Genomic DNA, 16902 nt, shown 5'->3' with positions numbered 1-16902 from the left:
GTTTCGGCCACAACACAAGCGGCGCTGTCCTCCAGACAGTCTCGTCCCCTTCACCTGATGAAGGCAGCTTGTGTTGTGGCCGAAACGTCGTGAGAATATTATTGTGTTATTTTATCATTTTATTATTTTTTTCTCATTCTACGTGACTTTACCGAAAGAACCAAAGAAGATGAATCCTTGCAGTCACGAAAGCTTTAAATCGAAATTTAACCTCCTGTTTTATTGCCAGGGTAACATCTATTCTTATTTTTCATACTTTCATACTGGCAAAAAGGTCCCATTAAATAATGTTCTCAAAACGTAGCGAGTGAGAAAATAAATCTCAGCCCCGATCACCAACGACTGCACGAAATATAAACCATCGTGCAATTTGTTGATCTTTTACTCATGATGTTAGCCTGGCCTAGTCCCGAAGGCTAATATTTATAACTGTAGAATTGTACATGTGCATCTTGCAAATACAATAATGTATTGCATCTGAATGACATTATTAATATGATAAAAAACACCTCAACACTCGTCAATAGCAATGTCTTAAAAGAAAAATTAGATATAATTGCGAAGTTTCGGGTAATGGCACTTCTCAATACATTTGTTATGCAAAATGAAAGGGCCATTGCTCTAAGAGTCACTTATTATACTTTTTTTTCTTTGCAGCAATGTTATTGACAAACGCGTTGCATTTTTTTCCGTTTGTAATCATCACAATGAAGCAGCGGATGCAGTAGCAGCATCACCACATCATTTGTGTGCATTCAGATGACAGCAGCTCAGTCGTTGCTAGCAGGAGGCTCATTATCATGAGACCCGTAGTTTAACCCTCTCGTCGTGTCCGGTGTGCTGGGGACTGCTACGATGTTGTTGGCATTTCAGCCACGGTGCTCATGCCTCCCAAACTTTTGGCGCGTGTAGTTCTCCCCCCCCCGTTCCGCTTGCCGAACGGAAACATTGTAAGGTCGCAACTCACGCTCAACGTGCTTGCCATCATGCGAACCGCCAGACCTCGCTGACCTCGTCAAGAAGCATAAACCATCACGCGAACTCCGGTCAGCCTCGCAGCGGCGTTTGGCCAGCCATCGAACAAAGATGGTCACCGCATCGAAGCGCTTTTGGATTCGCCTCTGCGGCCATCTGGAACGCCCTTCCTTTTGATATGTTAGGAAGCCACCGGTGCTGTGCACTTTTAAATCTCGATTGAAAACTCATTTATTTCGAAATAATTTTAGTTTTTAGCGGGTTGCCCTTCCCCCGCACCTCCGATTAGCACGGTTGGCTACGTACGGCGTGACAGAACTTCAACATACATATATACACGGGACGTCACCTATTCAGGGTGGAGACCGAGTGGTGGACGATACGACCACTAGGGCAGAATCACTGGTTAATGCAGAGCTTGACATTCGAGGTGGCGGCGGCTGGTGGAAACGCATTGACCACAATTACAATTTAATGGGAAAAAACAGTGACCATTTTTAAAAACATATTTGGGTGGGGAGGGGTGTCTAAAATCACATTAAACCAATAAAACAATGTTCGGCTTTGCTTTTAATAATTCATGCATGAAATCATTTCAATCTTAGCCAGGCCCATAACGTCTGCCGAACGTGGACAATAAATGCCACGAGGTGGGAAGTAGACCCCAATTGTACCGAGATCAGGTTTTTATTTTGATTGTAAACATTGTTGACTTGAAGGTCTAGGCATCGAGCCCTCAACGAACCATCGGAGAGATTGGGCCCCACTCACAGGAAGTTGAACTGTAGACCGCCCAGGGGAAATGATTGCTTTGACAACATTCATAACTTTGAATTTGACTCGGCGAGAACAAATGATGAGCATACATCTGTGAGCAAAATCTCCCGACAATTTATGTATACGGAAAAAAAAATAACTTTACTGTTGGCAAAAGTTTGCAAAACTTGATACACTTTATATGCCCTCGTTAAATTATTCAACGAATTAATTTGCGGAGTAAGTTTCGACTCAACGAGAGATGTAACGTTGAACAACCCCGTGTTTCTCACACTGCTGGCACACACCGATGGGCAGCTGCGGCGGAACGTTATACAAAATCACGTGGCATCGTAATAACAACGTGTGATCATTTTTGATGGATCTCTGTTCATGTCAATTTTTTTTCAACCCTCCATATGCAGGATGGTCCATTTATTGATACCCCACCGATTTCAAATGTCCCCCCCCCCCTCCCTTACTCAAGAGGTGATTGAAGACTGTGAAAGCGATGCTTCCGTGTCACATGGAGCGAAAAAGAGTTACAAGATTTAATGAGTGTGCATTGGCATCGGTGGGAGACCTGCTTTCGTTATGGTTTTTATCGAACGGTGGCTGAGCGCGGGGCCGAAAAGCACAACCTGGGGCGGCCAGCAACAAACGGCACTATCATAGTTGTAAACAGAGAAAAGTGTGACGCGTTTCGAGAATAGAGCAAGGCTATAACTGCTTGGGGACAGAGACGACGAGAGGAGATTGTAGATGCTCTGAAATAAAACGTTGCTTACTCTATAATTTCTTCTCGGTTATTTCAGTGGGGTATCTATAAATCGAGCAGCCTGTATAGACTCCCATGTAGAGCAGCAAGACGGTGGGGGAAAAAACAATCACAGGATAAAATGGATTAAGAAGGTAAATGATCGATCCAGGTGGCACTGTCGTACAATCGGAAGGCTTCAAGTAAAAATCTCAAATTAGCGCATCACTCCTCCGGAGTAGACAAAATAAGTAAAAATTTGTTGTAAGTCAACAGTGGTTATCGTTTTCCCGAGGAATGATTAATTTCCTCCAGTGATTAAGACCCCACCAAGGAGATGTTTAATGATTCATATATAGCCTTCTGTCAATCCACTGCTGGACAAAGGCTTCCCCATGCCATGTTGGTTGGGTTTAGCACACCTCAGCGCACCGGTCGGTGAGGGTTGGTGAATGGGGTGGAGGATGGGGGACAGAATCAGGGAAGTTGTCACTCGCCACTTATTCAGCCATGGCCAAGGAATTTTACGCGGTTCATAAAGTTCATAGCGCGGTGCGCTAACCACTGCACTGTCGCTCTATCCCGACAAAAAAAAATGTCTTGTTCCAGATGACTCGGGAATCAGGCCATGAGGGCTATGTTACCACTCGAAATGATTGCTTGGGTGATGAGGCCGATGCACAACGTTGCACGGAAGCACTCTGAGAAGTTTGTAAACGGTCCGGATTTGTCTGATTGGAATTACGGGCTGCAAACCCCTGACTTACGCTGGACAATATTTCCAGCCGTCCTGGGGAATTACCATCAAAAGCTTCCCCCATTAGCAAGTACCACTCACGCAAGCGCGGACCCAGAGAAACAAACCAATCCGTAAAAAAAACGCACGATGCATCAAGTAAATCTACAAATCACATTGAGCATAACCAAATAAATAAAGCCAACCCAACCAAAAATGGGAACATGCAGATGGCTTATTTGCTCCACGCGTGTCTTTTGGGACCAATGCCCATTACTGATGGCGGTGCAGCTGGTGAAAGTGCCTGGCCCGACGAGCCAGGCCAGCGAGCCAGTCCGGCCTGGTATTGAGCGGCGTTTAAATGGGCAGTCGATGCTAAAGGGGGAAGCTGTCGCGGTGTAATGGTTTAGCACGCTGGAATTGCAATCCAACCGGTTCAATCTCCCAGCGTGACAATTGTAACGATGGTGCAAGTTTCTTAAATAGTCCCGCTATTTAAATGGGTTACACAATTACTCGATCGTGAGGTTGCATGTGGTGGGGTAAACTGTGGGTACTTCCACTTTACCGAAATATGTGGCCAGCAGTGGAAGAGTAGGCCTCTATAGCGGGGACCTCTACAGCTCCCTAACAGTGGAGGTCCTTCCACCAGCAGTGGTGTGAGCAGGACATTGCACGGCTGCCACCTTTACCTGTTACCAACCCCCAGGCTAAACATAGAATCGAGCATTGTTCTTGGAAGAAACATTATGTGGCATATTTCATAGGGCACGTGACCACCTATATTATGATCATCATCGTCAATAGTGTACCACTCGTTACCCTTGTGTTTAGTTTGTTGTCCTTCAATCGCATCTCCGATTGGAGCATGGTTGGCTACGTACGGTGCGAAAGAAATTCAACGTATGTACATTCACAGTCAGGCGAGACTCCAGAAGGACCTGTGCTATAGGGAGTCTCTTTAAGAGGATGTTTGGCCTACTCTTCCACATTGACTCATACCACCCTGGAATAAGTGGGAGCGCCGAGCGTGCTCACCATTACACCACGACAACAACGAGTACTTCGGGTGTTAGAAGAGTGGCCGCGGAACCTTTCTTACGTTTGTATTTACACAAAGCCAACATCTGCAGGTTATCTTTGACTGGCTGACATTCCCATAAGAATTGTCGGGAAAACAAAAAAAACGAGCTCTGTCCTAACAAAAAAAAAACATCCTCTCCTTCCCTGCGGTGGCTTCAACCGCAAGCTTGCCTCATTGATAATTCTCAGCGAGGCATTTATTGATATCGGTCCGATCTATACCGGCCATTCGCTCGACTCGTTACAACAACATCTAAAAAAAAAAACCCCAGAATGTTTCGTTTTGCTTTTCCATCCTTCAAAACGTCGTATTTATTTAGCGACATAACACAAACGTAGAAACAAATAACAATTGCGGTACACTTCAAGATAAGTCCATCTCTCTGCTCACATGAGTGTGGGGGTGGCACTCATCTCCTTTGGCAGCCCTGAGAGGCTGGTGGTTGAAATTTCCACATTCTGATGCCAAGAATCACACTTTCGAACGAGAGACCCACTTTATTGCAACATTGCACCGCTGTACATGTTGACGATCGTGGCGGCCAGGGAGCGGGGGGCAGGAGAGTTCGACCACAAAACCTCCTTCCTCTTGAACGCCTCCACCACGGTGTCCACTTTCTGAGCGTGCGTGGGCCGCGCGGTTTATCTAAACCACGTGAAAATGTGTCACGCGCGGAGAAAGTCTCTCGGCCACCAGCGATGGATGGCCTTCCCTGCCTGGCTGTGGGGGGTGGCGGGAGGCAAAAGAGTGACGTGCGAGCGCCGCAGTGTCGGAGCAACTCCTCGCTCAGTTTATCAAAGGGTACGGAGTGTGAGGTCCAACAAAGGCGACGATAAGTTGAGGAGTGTCCAAAAAAAAATAGTGATAACTCGCACTAGGTAATTAACTAAAGCCTCAGGCTCGCTTTGGTGAAGTGCTTTATAATACAATTTTGATTGTTTATTTTGTATTGTCTCCAAGCAGATGGCTACACAATGTAATAATTAACTTTTGTCATCAACCTAATCGGCATACCCTCAAGAGAAGCCTGCTATTCTGGACAATGAGATTTTGTTGGTTAATATCGGGGTTTTCCTTCCAGGGCGCTGCTTAGTTATGAATATACAGTACTATTGAACATCATTATCAACAGTCCACACATTGCCGATGATACTTAATGAAGACAAACTTGACCACCCCCCACCCCCCCAAGGATGCCATGTTGAAACACACTCTGAAACACACTCTGAAACACACTCTAAAACACGCGCTTAAATAGTTCATCTGAAGGGGCCCCATAAAACCCGACAGCATAAATGTCACTCTCGTTCGAGGGATTGAAATCTCTCTTAACTGCTCAGCTTTTAATATCAATTATTTGCTGAAGCGGAATGGAAACGTGATTGAAGTGTGTGGCAAGTGTTCGCTTCAGTGGACTTGCCCATCCATACGAGGCTGAGTATGACTCTGTGAAGAAAGGCTCGTCGGTAAAAATGTCAACGTTGTCATTTATTTTCAGTCAAAGTATAGTATAATAATAAAACTCCGTGATTGCTTTTAATTAAAACCATTATTTTAGCATTCTATTATCAGTGTGTAGAGAAATTGTTAATTTTATGATATTTGGGATATTTATGGTCACGTTCTGTCCAAACCAACTGTGCTTTGGTAATTTTACTTTCGGCCTGTTTTAACATTACATTTTAAAATTAAGCGCCACATTAAATGTAACAAAACGTTATAATGTTGTGATGATGGAATTGAAGAGTGTATATCCTTTTTACAAAAAAAAACAACAAAATTGTTTGTGAATATTACTGTTCGTTTACCTAACATATCAAATATAACAATTATACTCGACCTGTCCCATCACACGATTCCTATTATTCCTCACCAAGCCAACACATCATATTAACCAACCTTCTCAACAGCATAGCCAATGTCCTGCTTCTTTCGGAAATGACCATTTAAAAAATATAAATAATACACTTTAGAAATGTACAGCCTTTTTGTAAATCCGAGGAAGTGAATGTGTGTATGTGTGTATGTGGAACTTCTTTCGCACTGTACGTAACCAACCGTGCTAATCGGAGGTATGGGGGAAGGACAACAAACTAAACACAAAAAGCAGTTCTAAAGAAAAGTTTTCAATCTCGATTTAAAAGTGCATAGCTCCAGTGGTTTCTTAATATTAGAAGTAAGGGCGTTCCAGATGGCCGCAGAAGCACACCTGAAAGCGCGTGATACAGTGACCATCTTTGTTCGATGGCGAGCCAAAAGCCGCTGCTGCGGGGATGACCGGGGGAGTTCGCGCGATGATGGTTCATGCTCCTTGACGAGATCAGCGAGGTTTTCGTGGTTTATTCGTGGCAAGCACTTTGTGTGCCATGAGTGCGACCTTAGAATGTATTCGTTCGGCAACTGGACACCAATGCAGCGGGGCGAGCACTGGACAGGCATGGTCGGATCTCGCAGTACCCGCCAGTGGCTTCCTAATATTGGAAAGGAAGAGCGTTCCAGACGGCCGCAGAAGCAAAATCTGCGAAGCGTCAATGAGCGGTGAAGCTCTGGCGAGAGGAAGGGAAAACTGGCGCAGGGGACTCTGGGAAGGCGCACGGTGACTGCGACGCGCGATGGCCTCACCAGCTCCAGGGGACGGGCGCCGCGTGCGTACACAGCAGGGCCCCGCCGGCCGCCTCAAGCAGAAAGCCCGCGGCCATGACAGGACCACGGTCAATGACACATGTGGCAATGGCAGAGGCAGGATCTGTCGTCCCAGGAACGGTATTTTCAGTCATTAAGGAAAGTGGGAAGTGAAAGCTGTAAACCCATCATCATCATCATCCGCTGACGAAAGGATGCCATTTAAATCCACTGCTGGATGGAGGCCTCCATGCACCGTGCCGGCCATAGAGATTGAGCATACTTCACTACGCTAGTCAGTGCGGGCTGGTGAATGGAGTACCCAGGACTTTAGCCGTGGTCAGGAATCAAGTTCAGGTCATGGGGTTCATAGCACAGAGTGTAGACCACTGCCAATCAACTCCACCACCACCACCACACACAAAAATAGAGAATATATTTCACCTTAACTCGATTTAATGAGGTGTCAGGAAGCAACTCACAATTTTTTTGTTGTAGAGTTCATCGCTCGTGTGCTTAGCGCTTGGAGATCGGCCTCTTGTTGGTAACGGTGAAGCAGATGTAACCGCATTTGACAAATTGAAAACAGCTAATGGCTTGACTGACAAATGCAGCAAGACACCTAAAAAGTTTAACACCATGTGGAGACTTCCATTTTTGCATTCTTCATCAAATGCAACCGAACGAATGCCATCAGGGCTGTCGACCGCGAGAGCGCACTCTCGCTCTCTCATTCCACCGGGCCCTACCACCGCCGCCCAGCCGGCCACCTTCACCAGTGGCGCAGAGCGCACGGTGCTACATCTGGCACCGCTGAAATCCTGGGTTCGAAATCCAGGTTCAGCCGACTTGTGATTGCGATTGGGCTCTCAAGTGAGGCGAGCTGATGGGTCTCGGCCCGATCACCAATGACTGTCGGGAAAGGAAGGCACTATGATGGATGCGGTAACTAAATTTGGTTTCTGAGACTGAGGAAAAAACTGGTTACATTACTGTCATATGCAGAGGAGATGGAAGAGTGCTGCCTTCTCCTGCGTGGACCAGAGGTCACTCGAACGGATCCCAGAGAGTAGCTCTGTGATATCCGCTTCCGTGGGCCGTTCACAAACACGAAGGGTGCAATGCTCTGTGAGATATCTGCACGGATACCTTTGGGTATGACACCCATAGCACAATCGGAATAAAATATGGGAAGACTTACAAGTGAATGTGGATTTTACTTTGTCTCACCGCACACACCCATCAGCCTCTGCCAGTCGATGCAGAACTGCAGATGCCATTAGAGCAAAGCCAAATGCAACAGCATTCAACAGGCCCATCCTGAAATGTGGCGAATTGAGAGGGCTTACGATTCAGTATTCATATATACGTCCAGGACATACACCTGTGCGTCAGTGTGTGTGTGGGGAGGGGTGGTGTAGCGGTTAGCGCTACGCTGCGCTCGAACCCGGCGTCGCGAATTTGATCCCCGCTCACGGCCAACACCGGTGACAATTATCTTAACCGGTCCTGGGCCTCCCCTAGGTCGACTCAGCCTCAAATGAGTACCTGGTGCGGTGTGTAAAACATCGCCACTGGGGAGACAAAGGCGGCCGGGCGTGGTGCTGGCCACCAACTCCCTCGCGTGCCGTTCCGGCCTTCACAGGTGCTCGCTAACAGCACTTGCCCCAACAGTCTGCGGAAGGCTATACGGAGGAACTTTGTCTATGTGTGTGGCTACAATATTATTTTTTGTTCTCTTGAAATGGTAGCACAGTGGTTAGCATGAAACAATAAAGAGGAGAACACATTCCATCCATTCTCAAGCCAGCGATGTCAATCGTAGGTGCTTTTTTGTTTGTTTAATCGTTCTTCACCATGCTGCTGAGTCTCAGTTGGTGAAGGAGGGTGGGGGAGGATGGGGGGCTTGGAATGCTCAGATATCACTCACCACCGATGTTAGCCGTGGGCGAGAATGGATCTCAGGTCGCCGTGCTCATAGCGCAGCACTAACCTCTCTGCATGATAATTCTGGTGACCCAGGTCCATATGTATCTGTGTTGAACTTCTTTCACACCGTACGTAGCCAACCGTGCTAATCGGAGGTGCGGGGGGAAGGAGAACAAACTAAACAGTTCTAAAGAAATTAGTTTTGAATCTAGATTTAAAATTGCATAGCTCCAGTGGCTTCCTAGTATGGGAAGGAAGAGCGTTTCAGACGGCCGCAGAAGCGCATGTGAAAGAGCGCGATGCGGTGACCATCTTTGTTCGATCGCTATACAAAAGCAGCCGCTGCGAGGATGACCGGAGTGTGCGTGATGGTGTATGCTCCTTGACGAGATCGATTCCTGACAATGCACAATGTCAGCAGGATGCGGTATCATAATCTGTATTGGGCCTCTTTACAGCTCAACTGAGACTGTTGCGTTGTGGGACTAATCAAAGTTCAGGAAACAAGGATGGCCAGCCATGGACCTGGCCACACCCATCCTTGTCATTTCACCATTTTCTTGGCCCCCCCACACCCATCAAGTCTGAGTAACGGGGGTCTGAGTAGAGTGTCAGGGCGCCACAGTGGCGAGATGTTAACTACCGTGACTATGCAGGAGGCAGTGGGTTCGATCCCAAAACCTGACACCCGCATATTTGGAGTTTGCATATTCTACCCGTGGTCGCGTGGATTTGCCTCCGGGTCCTCCGGGTTTTCTCTCCACATTTAGAAACGTGCGTTTAGAGTATTTTGGCTGCTATAAACTTTTGCGTGATAAGCCACTTTGCTGCGCTATCATTCGTGATAGCCAGGTCGCTTTTGAGAAAGAGCTACATAACTCAGTGGGCTGTACCTGGTACAATGAAAATTGTAAAAAAATAAAAAAAGTTTGCGTTGTACCTTATTGCGGGCAGCCATGAGCACAGTCTACGGAGGCGTATTCACCTTTCTCACTTCCAGCTCAGCGCTTTTAGAATTTGCCAGAAGCAGACAAGGCAATGAAAGATTAAAAAAAAGAGAAGAATAAATAAATGCAAGCCACCGCTGCTGAAACTCTCACCGAGGTGCAATTCCACGAAAGCAGATTTCGTCGCAATAATGGAGAACGATTTGCTTTGTGATGGAGCCGCCCTCATTCCAGGCCGGGGCGTCTTAGAGCGCCTTGCACCCAAACACATTCCATCTCAGCACGGTTGAGGGGCACCCCCAGTGGCAGCTGTCCCACAAAGTGCCACGGGGATGGAAAAGTGAGCGGGCATTAGTCTGCTGGAAGTGAATTTACGATTGCGTCTGTGCATAACACGTGTGCACGTGCGTTGAACGTCTTTCGCACCGCACGTAGCCAACCAACTGAACGGAGGTGCCAATTGAGAAATTGGTGGCGACAGATGAAGTACTTCTTGAATGGTATCAGTTGGTGGGGTGGCTCAGGCTATTAAATATTCACAGCGGAGCGCTGAGCCAGCAACACTGAGACCCTAAAGTTCGACTGCAGTCAGACAACTGTGATTATAATCATTCTGATTATTTCCCCACAAAGGCCTAATCGAATCTGAAGACATATGCCGTGGCTATGAATTGGTATCAGGTCACTGAGTTCATAGAACAGTGAATTCTGTTTTAGGAACAGTGGTAATGGTTTAATATTCCCTTTGGGCAAGTGTGAATATTGTATCTGCCCTTCTATAGCAGTGAACACTTTGAATTGTTACAAAGGTACATATGTTTGCGGTGCGCACACTAGTTCCCTTCGCACTGGTTGCATATACGCAGCGCTTGGAATTTCAGACGCAACAGTTCAGAACCCTGTCCCGGGAATTATTCTGACATACCACATCCATCTTGCCTAATTTTGTCCTCGTAATATTGCCCATAGTGTTGTGGTGGTATGAACAGTGGTGTGTGTGGTGGTGTTTGGGATGGGTTGTGTGTGGTGGTGGTGTATGCAGTGGTGCTGCGTGTGGTGGTGTGTGAAGTGGTGTGTACGGCGGTGTTTGCGATGGGTTGTGTGCGGTGGTGGCGTGTGTGATGGTGGCGGTGTGTGATGGTGGCGGTGTGTGATGGCGGTGGCGTGCGGTAGCGCTGCCGTATGCGGTGGTGGTGGGGTTGAGGTCATTCCTGATGTCTGAAGCATAAAATGCATATTTCTATAAAGTGCCTTGAGATTTTATGAAAGGCGCTATGAAAGCTGTAATTATTATTATTGCAGACGCTTCAAGGAGCAGCTCAAACAGCAACTGACTGCTTCGGGTATCGACACCCGAACCTGGGAGCTCATGGCTGTGGACAAACACGGCTGGGCGCTCCACAGCCAACGAAGCGGCTAACACGGCGGGCCGAGCGAGGCGCAAAGCTGGAACAGAAAAAAAGACGGAGGCACGGAAAGACCGCCACCTCGGACACGTCCCCCCACTCAGGCCCCGACTGGTCAGGAGGTCAAATGCATCACCTGCCCCAAAATCTGCAAGTCAAGGATCGGGCCTCTACAGCCACCAGCGGTTCTGCCGCCAGAAACATGGACCTCGTATTCCTCCCTGATCTTCGCGAGCGAAGAACCAGCCAATGACGACGATTCCTATGATTACTTCTGTTGCACCAAAATGCTTGTTAGTGACATAATGGATACACGTAAATTTCCATACTATAGAACAGCAATAATCAGGCCTTCGGACCTTTACGATGGCCATGTAAAAAAACACTTTTACCACCCTACAAATAAAAGCTCATCCCATCGCTGATTCTGTTTGTATGAGAGTTGGTTTACATAAATACTCCATTGTTTACCCAAGAAAGCTTCCATTGTGTCTAAATATTATTCAACAGGAGTGTTCAGCTTTTGATGTGTAGCACGTATATTTATGTTTGCATGCGTGCATGCATGAGGAAACAGATTAAATTTGGATACAATCCCACATATTTTAGAGGATATTCAACAATGCATTGCTAGGTCAACAACCTACTTGATGTACTGTCACCAGCCAAGCATATCTTTGCCCCTGCAGGTTTAAAGTCTCGCACACCGATGGCAGACCTGGGGTCAATTATAACTGCATCTACAGCGGCGTGGTTATCTGAAATTAAAAAAACACACTTCGGTCGCAATTATTGACGAATGACACATTTACAATTGTAATTCACTGCAGGTCGGCACGACGGTGTCCACACGGTCCACAAACCCCAGCGGACTTTGCCTGGTAGGATGTGACTGACTTGATTGGAAGCTTTCGTGACTGCGGGAATTACTCTTTGTTTTTTTTCGGTAAAGTCACGTATAAATGAGAAATAATAAAATAACATAATAGCGTACGACGTTTCGGTTGCAACACAAGCAGCCATCATCAGGTACAGAAGAGCTAAATTTACGAGAGAGGGGAAACACATAACCTCAGATGTATATACAGGCACCCAAGTAGGGGGAACTAACACAGATACAACAGGATACACAGAGAGAGAAGCATACCAGACAAACAGGGTTTAGCAACATTTTGGAAACCATATAAAGCAACACAGACGGTCGGTCAAAACACAATTAACGCATAATCCGGTTGATCACGCTATTTCAAAGATTGCTAAATTGCAAGTTAAGTATGAAACTCAAAATACAGACCGCACACACACACAGCCATCCAAGTAGAGTGAACCAGCACAGAGACAAGCACACAGTGAAGTCGCCTTAAATAGGCAGAGAAGGTAAGGCTGAGAGACAATGGGACAAAATTAGCATGAGGTATGCATGGAGCAAAGTGGAGCTCTTATTTATACGTGACTTTACCGAAAAAACCAAAGAGGATGTGACTGGTTTAGTCTTTTTGCATGTGTTTGGGTGTTTTGTTTACCTTCTTGCACTACCATCATGTTTTTGTCTTGTTTGTTGTTGTAACTTTCTTACTCACCCCTACTGGACATCTGTGAAAATAGAGCTTTATAGCTCATCGGATTCCTTTAGTATAAGGAAATATTCTGATTCTGAAAACAGAGTTTGATATATATAAACCTACCGATACAAGCACGCGGCGCAGGCAAGCCCGGTAAGTGTGTGCAGAAATTTAGGCAATCCAGATATAAATCGTCTTGCAAACCCATCCGAGGCATCAACCTTACGTTCACCTTGCACTGTGCGCCCTTTGTCTCTACGAGTCTCATTAAAAACCGCCGTCAACGAAAACCGAGCGCTCCATTTCATGAGTCTGTGCGTGGCCTGCGGTAGGGAAGTCAAAGACGTCGCTGCTACTCAGCGGCCTTCGGCCAACCACTGTGGGCGGGCAGCAAAAACGTGCGATAGCCCTCTGAATATGAATTTTCGTATTTAATAAGCGTACCCTGTGCCACGCTGGGCTGCATCGTGAGCCATGGCAGGTAGGTCAGGGGCACGGAGCCGCTGTCTAGCGTGTCCGTTACTAGGCAAGACAGCACAGCTTGGGGCATACACTAGCGCAAGTTTAATAAGACGCTCATTTGCACCGCGGCATTTCTGCAGCCTCTGAAAGACCTGACAATGAACAGGGAATGTTCCATACGATCAGGTCAGTAAAAGTGTGGTCTCCATGCTGAAACAAGCGATGGGGGTGGTGCTCATCTCCAGCGGGGGTCTCGAGCCAGTGGAGGAAACTCTACATGTCTGGCTCTACCAGAGGTACTTGCAAATTAAAGTTCAAGACAAGGATGCTGATAAAAAATGCAATAAAAATGATATGTTCCCCATCACTTACAACTTTTTTTGGTTGACACGTCCGGTGACGATGGACATCCATTCAGTGTGGGCCTGCTTCTGTACAATTCTCCTGATGCATTCTCAGGGTCGTACCACGTGCTGTTCGTAACGACCGGTTCAGATATTCGACACTGATGCTGGTCGTGAGCGGGAATCAGAATCGGGTTTCTAGGTTCGTACAGCAGTTGCGCTAACCCGCTATACTCCTGCTTGTGTGTGTGTGTCTGTCACACACACAAGCACACGCGCACATTCACACACGATACAACCAAACAGTGAAATATTGGCAAAAGGAGAGAGAGACAAGAATTTAACACAATACAGGCCCAACAGAATCAGGTCTGTGTTCAGTATTACAAAGGATTATTTTTCGTTACAATACAAAGAAGCGGGTCTAATTGAGAAGTAAATTTATATCTGATACTTGAAAGGGAGAGTGGAAGAGGATTGTGTCCAGAGGCGGGGGTTGATTTATTTTCTATTAAGGTGCAGCCAAGCATAGGGAGGGTGTGGGAGAGGGGGGGGAGAAAGAGCAGCCTTGATCAAAGCGACGCAACATTACGGCAATGTGGAAGCTTGCCGCTGCAAAGGCTTGAGGAAATCGCAACAAATCACCGGCGTTACGTTCGGCGTCCGAGGGTTGTGGGGGTTTGTGAATCGTAATGGGTCCTGCGATGGGAAACGGAATTCAAATTACGTGGACGGTCCCCCCACCCCCCCCCCACCCCCGGGGACTCGGTTGAGTTTTCCCTGTGCGCCTCGAAAAACGTCGCGACGGTTTAAAATACAACCACCGCATATTTAACGTTGCTGTAAATTGAACGATAGCATAGGATGAGTGTTCGTGGCAAAAAGCATGAACAGAGTCCAACTCTGGTGAGTCAACAGTTGTCCCATGAGTAGACTTCCATCTGCCACAAAAAATGTGGAATTTCCACCACTGGCTCAATGCTCACTCGCGACTGGAGACATTTAGGTGTTTGAGCAGTGACGTTACTGCCACTGTCACCCGACAGTTGAGATACTGTACAGCTCAGTGGGCAAAACTAAGACAGTGATAAGTATGGGTACCTGAGTTAAAATTTGAGCCAGTGGTGACTCAGCCCGTCATCTCAGCAGTGTTGATAAATAAGTACCGTATGGTGAAGCTGTACCACTAGAAAAGTAGTTGTGGCACGTGGCCTGTAATCCAGCACTGTGCAGGCAGCAGCAAGGGTTAGTGGATCACTGCACAAATGTTGCGAACCTCCCTTCCTGTGGGCACCAAGTAGGTGCCATACCCTGGCATGCCAGAAGGCAGTACAGCAAAAGTGTTGACTCCACCTGTTCCGTCTCTATGGGGTTTTCTGTGGATGCTCCGGCTTGATCCCACGTGAAAATACTCATGAATTGGCCAATAGCACCTCAACATATAGAGGGCCACAGAGCTTGGAACATTGTTGGCACTGGCTCATCACGTAGCCGCTGCCTTCCCGCTTGTCTGTGGTTCCTCCGCATGCCTCTGAGTCGTTTTCTCTCTACAAGAGCGAGCGAGCGCTGTGCTGGAGCGTTACAAGTTGAAATTTATACTCTTTGGTTCTATTCGGTAAAGTCACATAGGTAAACGTCGTGATTTTTTGTTATTTTATTTTTACCTACGTGACTTTACCGAATAGAACCAAAGAGTATGGATCCTTGCAGTCACGAAAGCTTCAAATCTAGAAGTTGAAATTTGACGATTGAAAGTTATCGGCGATCTTATAATCATAAACGCGTATGATATTTCCAGCACCAACAACGGATTTTTGTTGTTGTTGTGGCCCCCTTGTAAAATAAAAAAAGAATAAACGACAGCCCTTTTTGTTAATCTGCCGCTGAAGGCCTCTCCCCCCAGGTCGCGTTGGTCACAGGGGTGGTTTGACTCCCACTGGCCAATGTTGGTTTGGGTGTAATCAATGACGACAGCTTCAGACATCGCTCTGCCAATAACGCTAACCGTGGCCAGGAATGAAACGTGGGTAATCGCGTGCGCGGCGCGCGCTCATTGTCGGCAGCCTCCGCGCCACTGTTTCCGCCTCGACTCTTATGAACGCGGTCATAAATCAACGGCGCTGCCACCGAGACTCTAATCTCTGCCCACCCGACGAAACCTCGTGTCTCAGTGTCGTGTCACCGATTGGCAAAAACAAAATTGCGAGGATGGCACAATGGAAAGTAATTAGCGTGCAAGCAGACTGCTTCAGTACTTTGGATACATACACAAATGACATGCTTTTATCGTAATGCAATTTATCATGCAATCCATACAAAAATTGGCTAAACATTAAGCTCTCTCCTCTGCAGTTCTATTTTTAAGCTAAAACTTTATATTAAAACATACCCACTTTCATATGTTAGGGCTGTTCATGAGAATTCCCCATTGGATTCCATTTCTGTCTTAACATAATAGATTTTTTTTGCGTGATGCAGAATGTCAAATCTCTTCTCAATCAATAAAAACACTCAAAGGTGCTCGCAGGCATCCATTCACAACGCTTCTGCTTCTTTTTCAGGAACATTTAGGTCAGGGGAAACACACTTGATATTCTGAATCTGTCCACGTGAGACTTTTGCGAAATTTGTACCTCCCCCCTGCACTCATTGACACTGGCTCACTTGGTTCCATCGTGGAAGGTCACGTGTCCGAAACGTCCAATTAGCGCTGCAGCTAGCGTGTACTTGCTCATGCCACCACTGGCAGGAGGACGTCCATTGGAGAGAGAATCTGGGGGGTTAATGGCCTTCTCAGTGATGCAATCACCCCCCTTGGATATTGTCTCGGTAGCAAATATATTGGGGCGCCGCGGTGTCGAGATGTTAACGACCTTGCCTGGCGTGCAGGAGGTCGTGGGTTCTATCCCGACCCTAACGCCTGTATATTTGGAGTTTGCGTGTCTGTCTCCCCGTGGTCGCGTGGATGTTTCTCCGGGTCCTCCGGTTTTTCCCTCCACATTTAGAAAACACGCGTTTAGAGCATTTGGCTGCTATAAGCTGCAATTTCGGGACAATCTCTCTTCTGAGAAGGAGCTGTATTGCTCAGTGGGCCTCACCTGGTAGAATAAAATAAAAACAGTGATGCAATGCAATTTTGATTTAAAGCTTTCGTGACTGCAGTAATTCATATTCTTAGCTCTTTCAGTAAAGTCACGTTGAAGGGAAACAATAAAATATATAAAAAACATTAAAAATTCTCACGACGTTTCGACCATAACACAAACGTACTCTTTGGTTCTATTGGGTAAAGTCACGTGGGTGAAAATAAAATAACAAAAAA

General features: G+C 46.7%; 1 protein-coding gene across 4 annotated transcripts in view; it reads right to left on the bottom strand.

Moving 5' to 3' along the window:
- Window positions 1–16902, bottom strand: part of LOC116950935 (tetraspanin-15-like) — a 311303-nt gene that overhangs the window by 63237 nt on the left and 231164 nt on the right. The gene's annotated exons all lie outside the window — the stretch shown is intronic.

This window comes from Petromyzon marinus, chromosome 41, assembly GCF_048934315.1.
Source record: "Petromyzon marinus isolate PM22_M1 ecotype Great Lakes invasive population chromosome 41, UKy_Petmar_22M1.pri1.0, whole genome shotgun sequence".
Lineage (NCBI taxonomy): Eukaryota > Metazoa > Chordata > Hyperoartia > Petromyzontiformes > Petromyzontidae > Petromyzon > Petromyzon marinus.
This window is presented reverse-complemented; position numbering and strand designations above follow the sequence as displayed.